This window comes from Suncus etruscus, chromosome 5, assembly GCF_024139225.1.
Source record: "Suncus etruscus isolate mSunEtr1 chromosome 5, mSunEtr1.pri.cur, whole genome shotgun sequence".
Classification (NCBI taxonomy): domain Eukaryota; kingdom Metazoa; phylum Chordata; class Mammalia; order Eulipotyphla; family Soricidae; genus Suncus; species Suncus etruscus.
The window spans coordinates 55565503-55576167 of NC_064852.1; the positions used below are offsets into that span (position 1 = coordinate 55565503).

The following is a 10665-nucleotide window of genomic DNA, read 5'->3' on the forward strand; positions in this document are numbered from 1 at the left end:
AAAGTTAGAAAATTTTCCCCCACTGTGCTTGGAAGATCATCCAGAGGGCAGCTTAGCACAGTTGATTTAAAAGTTGGAAGTAGGGAGCCGAAGCCTATATAGAGTACAGGAGCAGAACAGAATCCCTCTTAGAGCCTCCAGAGATTAGAAACCTTGATCTTAGCAATGGAAATCCATAGTTTGACCTTTAACACTCATATAAACTTTAAGAGAAAAAAAAACGATGTTGCTTTAAGTTACTAAATTTGTGGTTACATATTATAGTATTAAAAATGAAAAATAGGGGGGCCGGGTAGGTGGCGCTGGAGGTAAGGTGTCTGCCTTGCAAGCGCTAGCCTAGGAAGGACCGCGGTTTGATCCCCCGGCGTCCCATATGGTCCCCCCAAGCCAGGGGCGATTTCTGAGCACATAGCCAGGAGTAACCCCTGAGCATCAAACGGTGTGGCCCAAAAACCAAAAAAAAAGAAAAAAAAAAAAAAAGAAAAATAGGGGCTGAAGTGTCTGCCTTGCTTGTGCTAGCCTAGGACTAACCGCAGTTCAAGCCCCAGATGCCCCATATGGTCTCTCAAGCCAGGAGCAATTCCTGAGCACACAGCCAGACCCCTAAGCATCATGGGGTGTGGCCCCAAAACCAAAAAAAATAAAAATAAAAAATAACGATCTTAACATTTTGTTTGGTTTGGGGGATAATACCTAGGGATGATCAAGTTACTCTAGTTGGTGTGGGCAGGGGTGGAGGGGCACTCCTGGGGCGGGGGGGGGGGGGGCTCAGGGAACCACACAGTGCCAGTGATCAAATCCAGGGCTCCTGCAGGCAAACTCTATGACTATTCCAGCATTTCAAGTAATTCCCATAATTTGTGATCTTTTCTGATAATATTGATATACGAAGAAATCAAATTATTTCTTGAATGCACCAGACTGAGAGGAAGAAACTCAGGAACATGGAAAACACTAACAAGACAGGGTACCAGAAAAGGAAAACTATATATGAAACTGGTTATGGAAATAATTAAAGAAAAGCAGTGTGGCAGAAAATTTGCTAATGTGGAACTTACTTTATGCCATCTAAAGTTAAGAACAATAAAGTCATGATTCATACTATTTCATACTAACCAAAGTCTCCTACAGAAACTTCCTGGAGACTACATATAACTGATGGCTACTTGAAAGCCAAAATGAGACTCTGCTCAAACATTCCTTTTATAAATCATAGTATGAAGCAAGACGCCATAGCAGTGTGTGGATACAGACCCACAAGCACACTCACACTCAATCTCAATTTGTTAGGCTTCATAAGCCCACAGATTATGCTCCTAGAGAAGCAGAAACATATCTACAAAAGGTCTACTAAATTTTTCAAACAGCTCTAAACAAGAACAATGATAGTGACTACCCAGGACCTCAATAAACGGGAACCCATGTAAGAGTATTCAATGAAAGGGTTAGCAGTCAAGCACTTGTTCCGAATGTGCCAGGCTCAACAACACAAAACAACCACCAGCACCACCATATCCCAAGTACCACACCACAACGATCACCACCACCACCACCACACCCCAACAACACAAAACTAACTTCCACCAACCACCACAATAATAATAATAATAATAAACACAAACAGAAGAATAGATGAGTAGACTATGCCCAGTCAAGGATACTAACAGAAACCCACAAGAGACACCTCATTTTCAAGATGAGAAAGAGAAATCACACATCATGTAACTGACCGGCATGAAGGTAGCCAGCCACCAGCATGAAACAGCCCCCATTCACCCTGTGGTCAGTTTACCCAGTCCACAAGATCAGCAGATTACATAACTAAAGGGCAGGGGCCTGTAGTCATGTACGCCTCTTCTACAAAAGTCTTGGGGCCAGATGTATATTTATATAAGCATGATACTTCAGGAGCAGGAAGAGGATGCTACTCCCCACAAACTCAGGTGTAGTGATTAGGGTCTGAAAATAGTGTTTTCCTAAACAAGATGCATAAAAGAAAAATTGGTCATTCAAAAAGTTTCTCGGAGTAAGGTATTTGCCTTGCATACAGAAGGATGGTGGTTCGAATCCTGACATAGCATATGGTCCCCAGAGCCTGCCAAGAGCCTGCCAGGAGCGATTTCTGAGCATAGAGCCAAGAGTAACCCCTGCAAGCTGCTGGGTGTAACCCCCGAAAAAAAACAAAGACAAAACAAACAAACAAAAAAAGAAAAGCAAAAAGTTTCTCATTGGAAAGAATACCAGTAAATAAAAATTGGAATTGAAAATAACAGATGGATTTCTTAGGTAGCTGTAGGAGATTGATGTCAAGCTCTTTATTCTTGTACCATTTTATTTTTTTTCTCAATGAAGTGAGGGTAAAACTGTGGTAACAGAATCTAACCTGGCTCCTGGAAGTCTCACTCACACTTAGCCACTTCTTCAGGTCACCAGGCCACATCGGCACAGACCTCTGTGAGCCTGGACATCTTCTGCTCTTTGAATCTCAATTTCCCAAGAGGAAAAAAAAATAGTTTCACTATGGAAGCAGGCTATTTCTAGGTTGAAAAGTATGGAGTACAGCTTTTTATTTCTAAATATATAAAATAAACACCTCAAAAGATAATGATAATAAGGGGTTGGTTTTTCCCAAGTAAGTATTTCAAGGGCTACTAAAGTGTACCAGCAAATGCCAAAAACAACCTGAGTATTCCCTCAAGCTTATTTTTTAATTCAATAAGTAATTTTATATTTAATTCTGCACTGCATATGCAGGATTACAAAATGGAACAACTTCCAGCTTTCCTTTCTTTTCAACAGAGCAACCACAGCCCAATATGAACTAATATAGTTTTTGTTTCCATTTTACCTTACACTGAACTCTTCCATAAAGCCTAGATTTTAAACTTTTTTATTAGACAGGGACTACGGATTAGACAGAAACAGGTAGAATTAGGAAAAGGTCAAAACACTGATGTGCCTGATAAAGTCTTGGTCATAAAATGGGCTAAAAAGGGACCAGAGAGATAATATAGCAGGTAGGAAGTTTGCTACATAGGCTGCTGACCCAGGTTTAATTCCCAGCATCCATATTACCCCCTCAGTCTACCAGGAGTAAACCTAGAGCACAGAGCTAGGAGTAAGTCCTGACCACCGACAGACGCTGCCCCCAAAACAACAAAAACAAAAAAGGAATAAAAAGACAAACACTGTATGGTTTCACTTATAGGTAACAGCATTAAAAAAAATAAACAAGAGACTGGAGCAGTGGCGCAGCAGTAGGGCATTTATTTGCCTTGCATGCAGCTGACCTAGGACAGATTGCAGTTCAATCTCCTCAGTGTCCCATATGATCCCTCAAGCCAGGAGCAATTTCTGAGCTCATAGCCAGGAGTAACTTCTGAGCATCACCAGGTGTGACCCAAAAACCAAAAAATAAATTAAATAAATAAATGAAGGAACAACCTATAACAAAAGCAAGTTAAGTTGAAAAAAGACAAAATAGTTTATGGTTACCATAAAAGAATAGGGGAGAGAAGGAGGATAAAATAGGTAAAGTTCAGTTAGATACTAAAAGTTAGAATTGGACTTTGTGATAGTCACTGGCTTGTTTCTCAGAAGCAACACCTAAAACTTAAACCTAAGTTAGAATACAATGTCACTGCAATAAAACAATTAAACTTTAAAAGAGAACATTATGTGCATTGTTAAAATAATAAAAATTACACACTAAAAAAATTAAAAACATATACATAATGAAAGGAAATGGTGTTCCCTGGAACACCCACTGGAAAATTCCACAAAGTACAATGGTCCCAGTGGTCAGAAGAATGTTCTGCAGGATCTTAGTTCTCTATCTAGGTTTGCACTGACCTGTGGGAAGAGGTCATGACCCTTTTTTACAACTTATTATTGACAGCCCAGATAGTTCTACCTGCTTACCCTTTGTCTAACACCAAGCTCAGAAAGAGTGGGCCTTAAGGCTGGGCAATACAGATGCCCTAACACAGAGGGAGAGAGAGCTGAAGAATGAAACATAACACCTGTCCCAGACAATATTCCTCAGATGTCACACTAAAAAGTGGCCCAAGGAAGGGCACTTCATTTCAAAGGCACATCAGTATTTAGATTCTCATATATGGGGAAGGTAAAGGAACTTGGACACCCTCCTCATAGATTTCCAAGTTAAAGTAGGTGTGAGCACATAGGACATCAAGAATAGGAAAGCCAGACAGCAAATGGCCATCCTATTGTCTTCCTGAAGTCACATTCTCTTCCAGGATCTTCCTATAAACAATTCTGTTATTAGTTTATTATCAATTGTTCCTAAGAGATTAAAGTCCAAATGAGGCACTAGTTTTTTTGCTGGTGAGACTTTAAGCAAGTCCTTTTTACCTCTCAGTATCTCTGTGATCTCTGATAGAAAGAAAAAGGATCCTGAGAGATGTCCCTGAGCACCCTTCTGACTGCTGATGTAAGACTCCTTTTGGCTTTGGCTGGAAAAATAAAACCCACTAGTTTAAATTAAAAAGCAGAATACAGTTAAAGGGCCTTTAAACTGCAACCCATCACTGCTAATTTTTGTTCTGCCTATGTAAGATCTCGGTCAGGTTTCACAAATAAACAAATAAGGACTAACAACTCTATGCACCTTGGTGATATTGTGAGGGTTGGAGGGAATATAAAATAAGCACTGGGAATATCACCTTAGAGAAATAAAATTTCAGCATCCTTATTCCTATTTTCTTTCCTCCTTGTTTTTGGCATTTCCCCAATCTCTCTGATGGTCCACAATTCAATAGACTGTCATGGGTAGTCTGAGACATCAATATACTCCACAATGATTATAGTTGAAAACTGTTGCACATGAGACACTTAGAAAAAGTAATCTTTCTAGCAACACCTGGAAAACTAAGCCTCTCTGCAAAGACCAGCAATGATCAAAAAGAACAAAATTCAGACAGAAGTGGGTGAGCAGCTCCCAGTTAAGGTCCAGCCACAAAAATCACAGAAGCACATGGGTATGTGAGTCTGTTATATATTAGAAATAACCTTGACATTCTGAAAATTTTTAATAGTAACTCAACCGCCAAGGTAAAGCAGTAGGGTGCTTGCCTTGCATGCCATCAATCTGGGTTTAATCCCCAGCAACGCATAATTACCAAAAGTAATTACTAAATGCAAAGTTAAGAGTAATCCCTGAACACCACAGAGTGTGGCCCCAAAACAAAACCAAAAATAGTAAATCAAATGCCAACAGTAGTACTTCTTACTTTCAAGTAGCCAACTACTTAAGTACAAGTGATTCCTGAGGTCATGAGTATAAGGATGAAGACATTCCTCTGCCATCCTAGGTAATGCTCAGCAGGAGCAAAGAACCAGCAGGCAAGTAACACATTTATGGCAGTGGGTGCCAATTTTCAAAAATGGCCACGATGTAGTTTATCTCCCCCCACTCCACCTTGTTTTTTCCCCATGTTTGGAGGGATGGAAGGGTTGAGTCATACCAGGACACTCAGGGTATATTCCTGGTTGGTGCTCAGGGATCATTCCTGGAGGGTCTTTGGGAATTATAAAGGGTAGTGGGAATCCAATCGGGTAGGCCTTGTCCTTAACTACTGTTCTATCTCTCTGGATGCCGACCTTAGGACAATGTACCAAGACCCCTGAGCGTTTTTTTTTAGCTCCTTTTCCCAAGATTCTAAATGTTCAAATAAGGACACCAAGGATTTGCCACCCCCTTTCCTAAACATACATTCTTCTAGGTGTGACAAACACAGTGATGCAGGGCCAGGGCATTTGTCTTGCTCAACCAACCTGGGTTAAATCCCTAGTACCAAATATGATCCCCCAAGCACAACCAGGAATAATCTCTGAGCACACAGCCAGGACTATACTCTGAGAATAGTTGGATAAAGTACCCCCTGACTCCCAAAATAAAAAGCAGCAAAGGAGATATTTCATTGTGATGATCAAACAAATACATAAAACAGCTCACATGAGCAAACATAGCTCAAGTCCCAACTTCTCCAGCAGAAAAAATGGTTACAAGACCAAGGCCCCTGGGACCAAGATTGGCTGCCCTCCAAGAGCTATTAGTTTTCATGAACACACTGAAAGGGAAGGTCAGAGAAATTCAAAGAGAGAAGGTAATTTAGAAGAAGAACATCACAGTGACTGGCTCATCTTGGTTGTTCCTTGGAAGCCCACAGAACACTCAGTGGGCACATGCCTGCTGCTGGTACCAAACAATGTGCTGGGATTTGTAATGCCAAAACAGGGTGCAAGGGAGCTGGGACCTGGTTTAGACGAAAAAACACGCTGAATTGGGGCCAAAGCCATAGCAGAGCGCAATAGCACAGCAATAGCACATTGTGCCTTGCACACAACAGACCCTGGTTCAATCTCCAGCATTCTATATGGTCCCCCAAGGACCTGAGCACAGAGCCAGGAGTAACCCCATGAGTAACTCAGGGCATTGCTGAGTGAGCCCCCTCCCAAAGGCAATCACCTTAAGTGAAAGAGATAGGAGGTAGAGAGACCATTTGTTTCCAAAAGAAATTTTAAACTACAGTCATCAGATTATTGAAAGTGGCTCTGTACATTAAAGCAACTATTACGTCTCAAGGCAGCCTAGGGGCAAAAGAAATAGTATAGCAGGTAGGTCTTATATAGGGCTGACCTAAATTTGATTCCCAATATCCCATATGGTCCTCAGAGCACCAACAGGAGTAATTCCTGAGTGTAGAGCCAGAAGTTACCCTTGAATATCACTGGGTTTACCCAAAACCAAAAATAAATAAAGGCAGCCTAGCAAAACTTGTATTGAAAAGAACCAAATGTATTCCTAATCCAAATGTACTAGATTCTAGAACACTCACAATTTAGCTAAAATGAGCCCTCTGCAATTCACCCAAAACAGGGACCCTTCTTCAAACTTTCACAACCACCCTAGCAAACTCCCCCAAACATCACTCCTGCCATCACATGCTTTCCTTATTCTTATCAGTAGTGTAGTGCACTATACCACGTCCAACTACTAAAACACAATTCTAGAGCCAGGAGGCCCGGATAGGCCAAGTGTTTTATTTATTTTTACTGTGTTTGTAATACATGCAATAGCAAGAATTAAACCCTGAGGCCACACGTGCAAAAATGTGCTCTACGACCCTGTGAACCATCTTCCTTGTCCCAGAGGAATTTTTAAAATAGAAACAAATAAATTACATTAATGATAATAATAATCAAAGTTATTTTTAAGAACTGCTGCTTTTTAAGACTCCTGGGACAAATGTAAGTATTTGCCTGATCACCAGAGGGCAAAGAAAGACTCATAAGCTGCTCAACCTATGTCTTGTTGCGGATGTTCTTTGCACTGTACCACATATCTAGGACACTGGTCCCTAGTTTGTCATTTGTCCAAATCAAATCTAAGAATGACTGAAGTGATTACAATCCCAAGCACATGGAGCATTCAGACAAGTTGTGTCAACCAGCAGAAAGCCATGCAGAATGGGCCTTACGCAGGGCCCAGGGCCTCCCTGTTGGCAAGAATCACAGGACGCTGCTAGCATTTCAATGTTTTGGGGGGCCAGCTGGGCAGAAGGCTGGCTGGTTATTTTTAAACTGAGAGAATGGAATAAGAAGATTTGAATTCCTCTGAGCTCCTGAGGGCCCTCCCCGCTCCCAAAGAACACTGTATATGCACATACATATGCACATGCTTCTTTATAAAAACATATGGAGGGATGTGTGAATACAGTTATAAATGAGAGCTGCATTCACACTTCCCAAAGTAAGAGTGCTTGGATGCACATTGCTGAGGTCACCCAAAAGCCCGGGGGCAGCTTACAACCAAACGCCACTGGAAAATTTGGACACAGCCCCTTCTGCCCCCCTGCCACTATAATCTATTTTAAAACCAATCAGAGTAGTGTCTTGTGTAGGTAAACACCAGTAAAAAGCCTCAAGCACTGCAGGCCCCCTTCTCCTGGTCCCAGATTGCAAAAGGCAAAGAAAGAAACAAAGGAGGAATGCGAAGTAAAGGCCCAAACCTGTATGGTGACCAAAGACTTCTGGCCAGGTGCCAGGTCCTGCAGCTTCCCTCTCTCCTCTTCTCAGACCCTGTAAAGGACAAAACGGCCTCTCTTCTCCACTTCCTGTTCTTACAAGGATGCTCCGTTTGGGGCTTGACATCAAGTTGGGAACTGGAGCAAACTAAAACAGCCTCTAAAAACAGGAGTTTGGCTCTAATTCAAAGAGTGTCAACCAAACCAATCTGAAAGTGCCTGGCTCAGCCTGGAACAATAACAACAAAAGGAAACTGTAGGAAGAAAGGGGTGTGCCCATTCATTCTTCTAGGCAGCTATGTGATGCTTTTGCCCATCACACAAACCTATTTGGCATTTTTTCCTCCAAAGACACAGTAGTTTCAATTTTGCATCAAGGATATGAATGGGGGTCAGTGAGAGAGAGAGAGAAAGAGAGAGAAGAGAGAAGAGAGAGGAACAGAGAGAGGAAGAGAGGGAGAGAGAGAAAACATAAACATATCAACTCGCTCCCCTGCAAATGGGAGAGTACCAGCTACCTGGTCAAGCCTGCCTCTCTGAAGAATGAGATCCCCAGTGTGTCGAAGTAATGCTGCTATCACCTCCCCCCAAATTACACACACACACACACACACACACACACACACAAAAGATGCTCTTTCTCCTCTGCAACTTCAGTGACTCTCAACTGCCCATTGGAGCCAGCGGAAACTAGGTTGTGTCTGCCAAGGGGCCAGGTCTGGCTGTCAGTGCTGGGGAGTAAAACCCAAACATTAATTCCGAGTGATTAATATCTCCCCCCAAGATCTAACCTAGTTCCCAAGCTCAGGCTCTGGGCACCTCGCGGGCGCTGGACAAGGCAAGCGCGGCCACCTCTTCCCAGGCTTTGTGTGTGACAGCGAGTGTAGGCGCGACCCACAGTCCCAGGCTTACACACACCCCTTGCACTTGGAGGGAGCGGATTTCTTGCCCGCTGAGAGCACTAGGACAGCAAATTGGCAGGGATTCCAAGTGGCAGGCCCCAGGACACCCCAGTCTCCCTGACCACATCCCAGCTCCAGTTCCCAGCGCGGGGAGCTGCACCCAGAACCACCACGAAGAGGGGATGCCCAGGCTGGGCATTCGGGAGCTGCAGTCGGGCTGGCGCCTCCTCCCCCCCCCCACCCATTCCCGCGCTCGGCCGCCCCCCAACTTTGCTCGCCTCGGGTCGGGAGGGGGCCGGGGCCGATCTGCACTCGGCAGGAAGTTCCCAGGGCCGCACTGAGCATGCTCTCGTGTGTGTGTGTGTGTGTGTGTGTGTGTGTGTGTGTGTGTGTGTGTGTGTGTGTGTGTGTGTGTTTGCGTGGTGTGGGCTCAGCTCAGCTCCCCGCAGCCTCTCCGAGCCCGCAAGATCGCAAACCTCCCACCGCTCCGGGCCACAGAGCCTCCCGGGTCCCGGGAACCAGAGCGCCCGCCCACCACATCCTTCTTCTCCTTCTCGCCAGGGGCCTGGAGCAGAGCCGTACTGCCCCCCGACTTCCTCTTCTCCTGCCCTGGACTGAGTGAATCCACCCTGCGTGTCTATCTAGTCCAGTCCTGGGGACCCCCCCGGCCCACTCCAATGTGTGATGCCATTAGGCTTTCTGCTCCTTCTACCCCCCTGCACCCGCCAGCTAGCCTTCAAACCCGTGCCACCACCAAAGCCCCGGAGACACAGTCCCTGGGCAATGCCGCCAGCTCCCACCCCACTGGCCCCGGGGTACGGGGCTTCGTCGTCGCCCCCCAAGGAGAAGAAGCTGCCCCGGGCTAGGTGGGCGCCGCCACACGCGTCCCTGGCTGCACTCCCGGCTCCTTCGGAGATCAGCCGCGGCATGGGGCACCCACGCAGGCGGCAGAAAGAAAGAAAGGGCTGCGGGCCGATGTCCCCCTAGATGCCGGTTCTTTCTCCCTGCTTGCCCGATGTCCCCCCACTGCCCGCATCTCCCCGCTGGGACGCCAGGACCCATTGACACTTACCTTCCCCCAGCAGATCAGCAGCAGCAGCAGCAACAACAACAACAGCGGCAGCAGCCGGGAGAGCCCCGCCAGCCTCCGTCCCGAGGAGCCCCCTTGCCTAGGTGCGGCTTGCAGTGCTCCCGAGCCCGGCGGTGCGGCTACCTGGCTGGGCTCGAACCCGCCCCAGGGCCCGCCGCGGCTGCAGCGGGAACCGCAAGGGCCGCCGCGGAACGGGCCGCGGCAGGGACAGTCTGCAAACTCCCAGCCCTGGCGGGGCCCGCGCACCGCGCGTCCACCAGGCTCCTGGAGGCTCCCCCGACCCGGGCCCGTGGCTGTGGGTGATTTCTTGCAGGCCCCTTAGAAGCCGCGGTCTTGTCCAACTTCTCCCAGTTCGGGGTTCGCAGCTTCGAAGAGGAGGCTCCGATTCCGGCCAGGGACGTTCTGCAAACTCCCCGCCCTTCCCCGGCAGAGCGCGCAGCCCATTCGGAACGCCCCGAGCTCTCAGGGGCCGTCTACAAACTCCCAACCCGAGAGAGAGGACTTTGGGGAACCTCTCAATTCTGCAGTAGACCAGCGGGGAAGAAAAGGAGCAAAGAAAAGAAAGGGAAGAGAGTTTCAATATGCTCACAAGGTCAGGGGCAGTGTGCAAAAGCTGAAATGACTT

General features: G+C 46.0%; 1 protein-coding gene across 1 annotated transcript in view; it reads right to left on the bottom strand.

The window, feature by feature from the left end:
• Positions 1-10323, bottom strand: part of MGAT5 (alpha-1,6-mannosylglycoprotein 6-beta-N-acetylglucosaminyltransferase) — a 369147-nt gene extending 358824 nt beyond the window's left edge. Inside the window, exon 1 of the mRNA XM_049772998.1 lies at positions 10017-10323. The gene's annotated coding sequence lies outside the window, so the exon portion shown is untranslated. The remainder of the gene's footprint in view (positions 1-10016) is intronic.
• Positions 10324-10665: the final 342 nt, after the last annotated feature.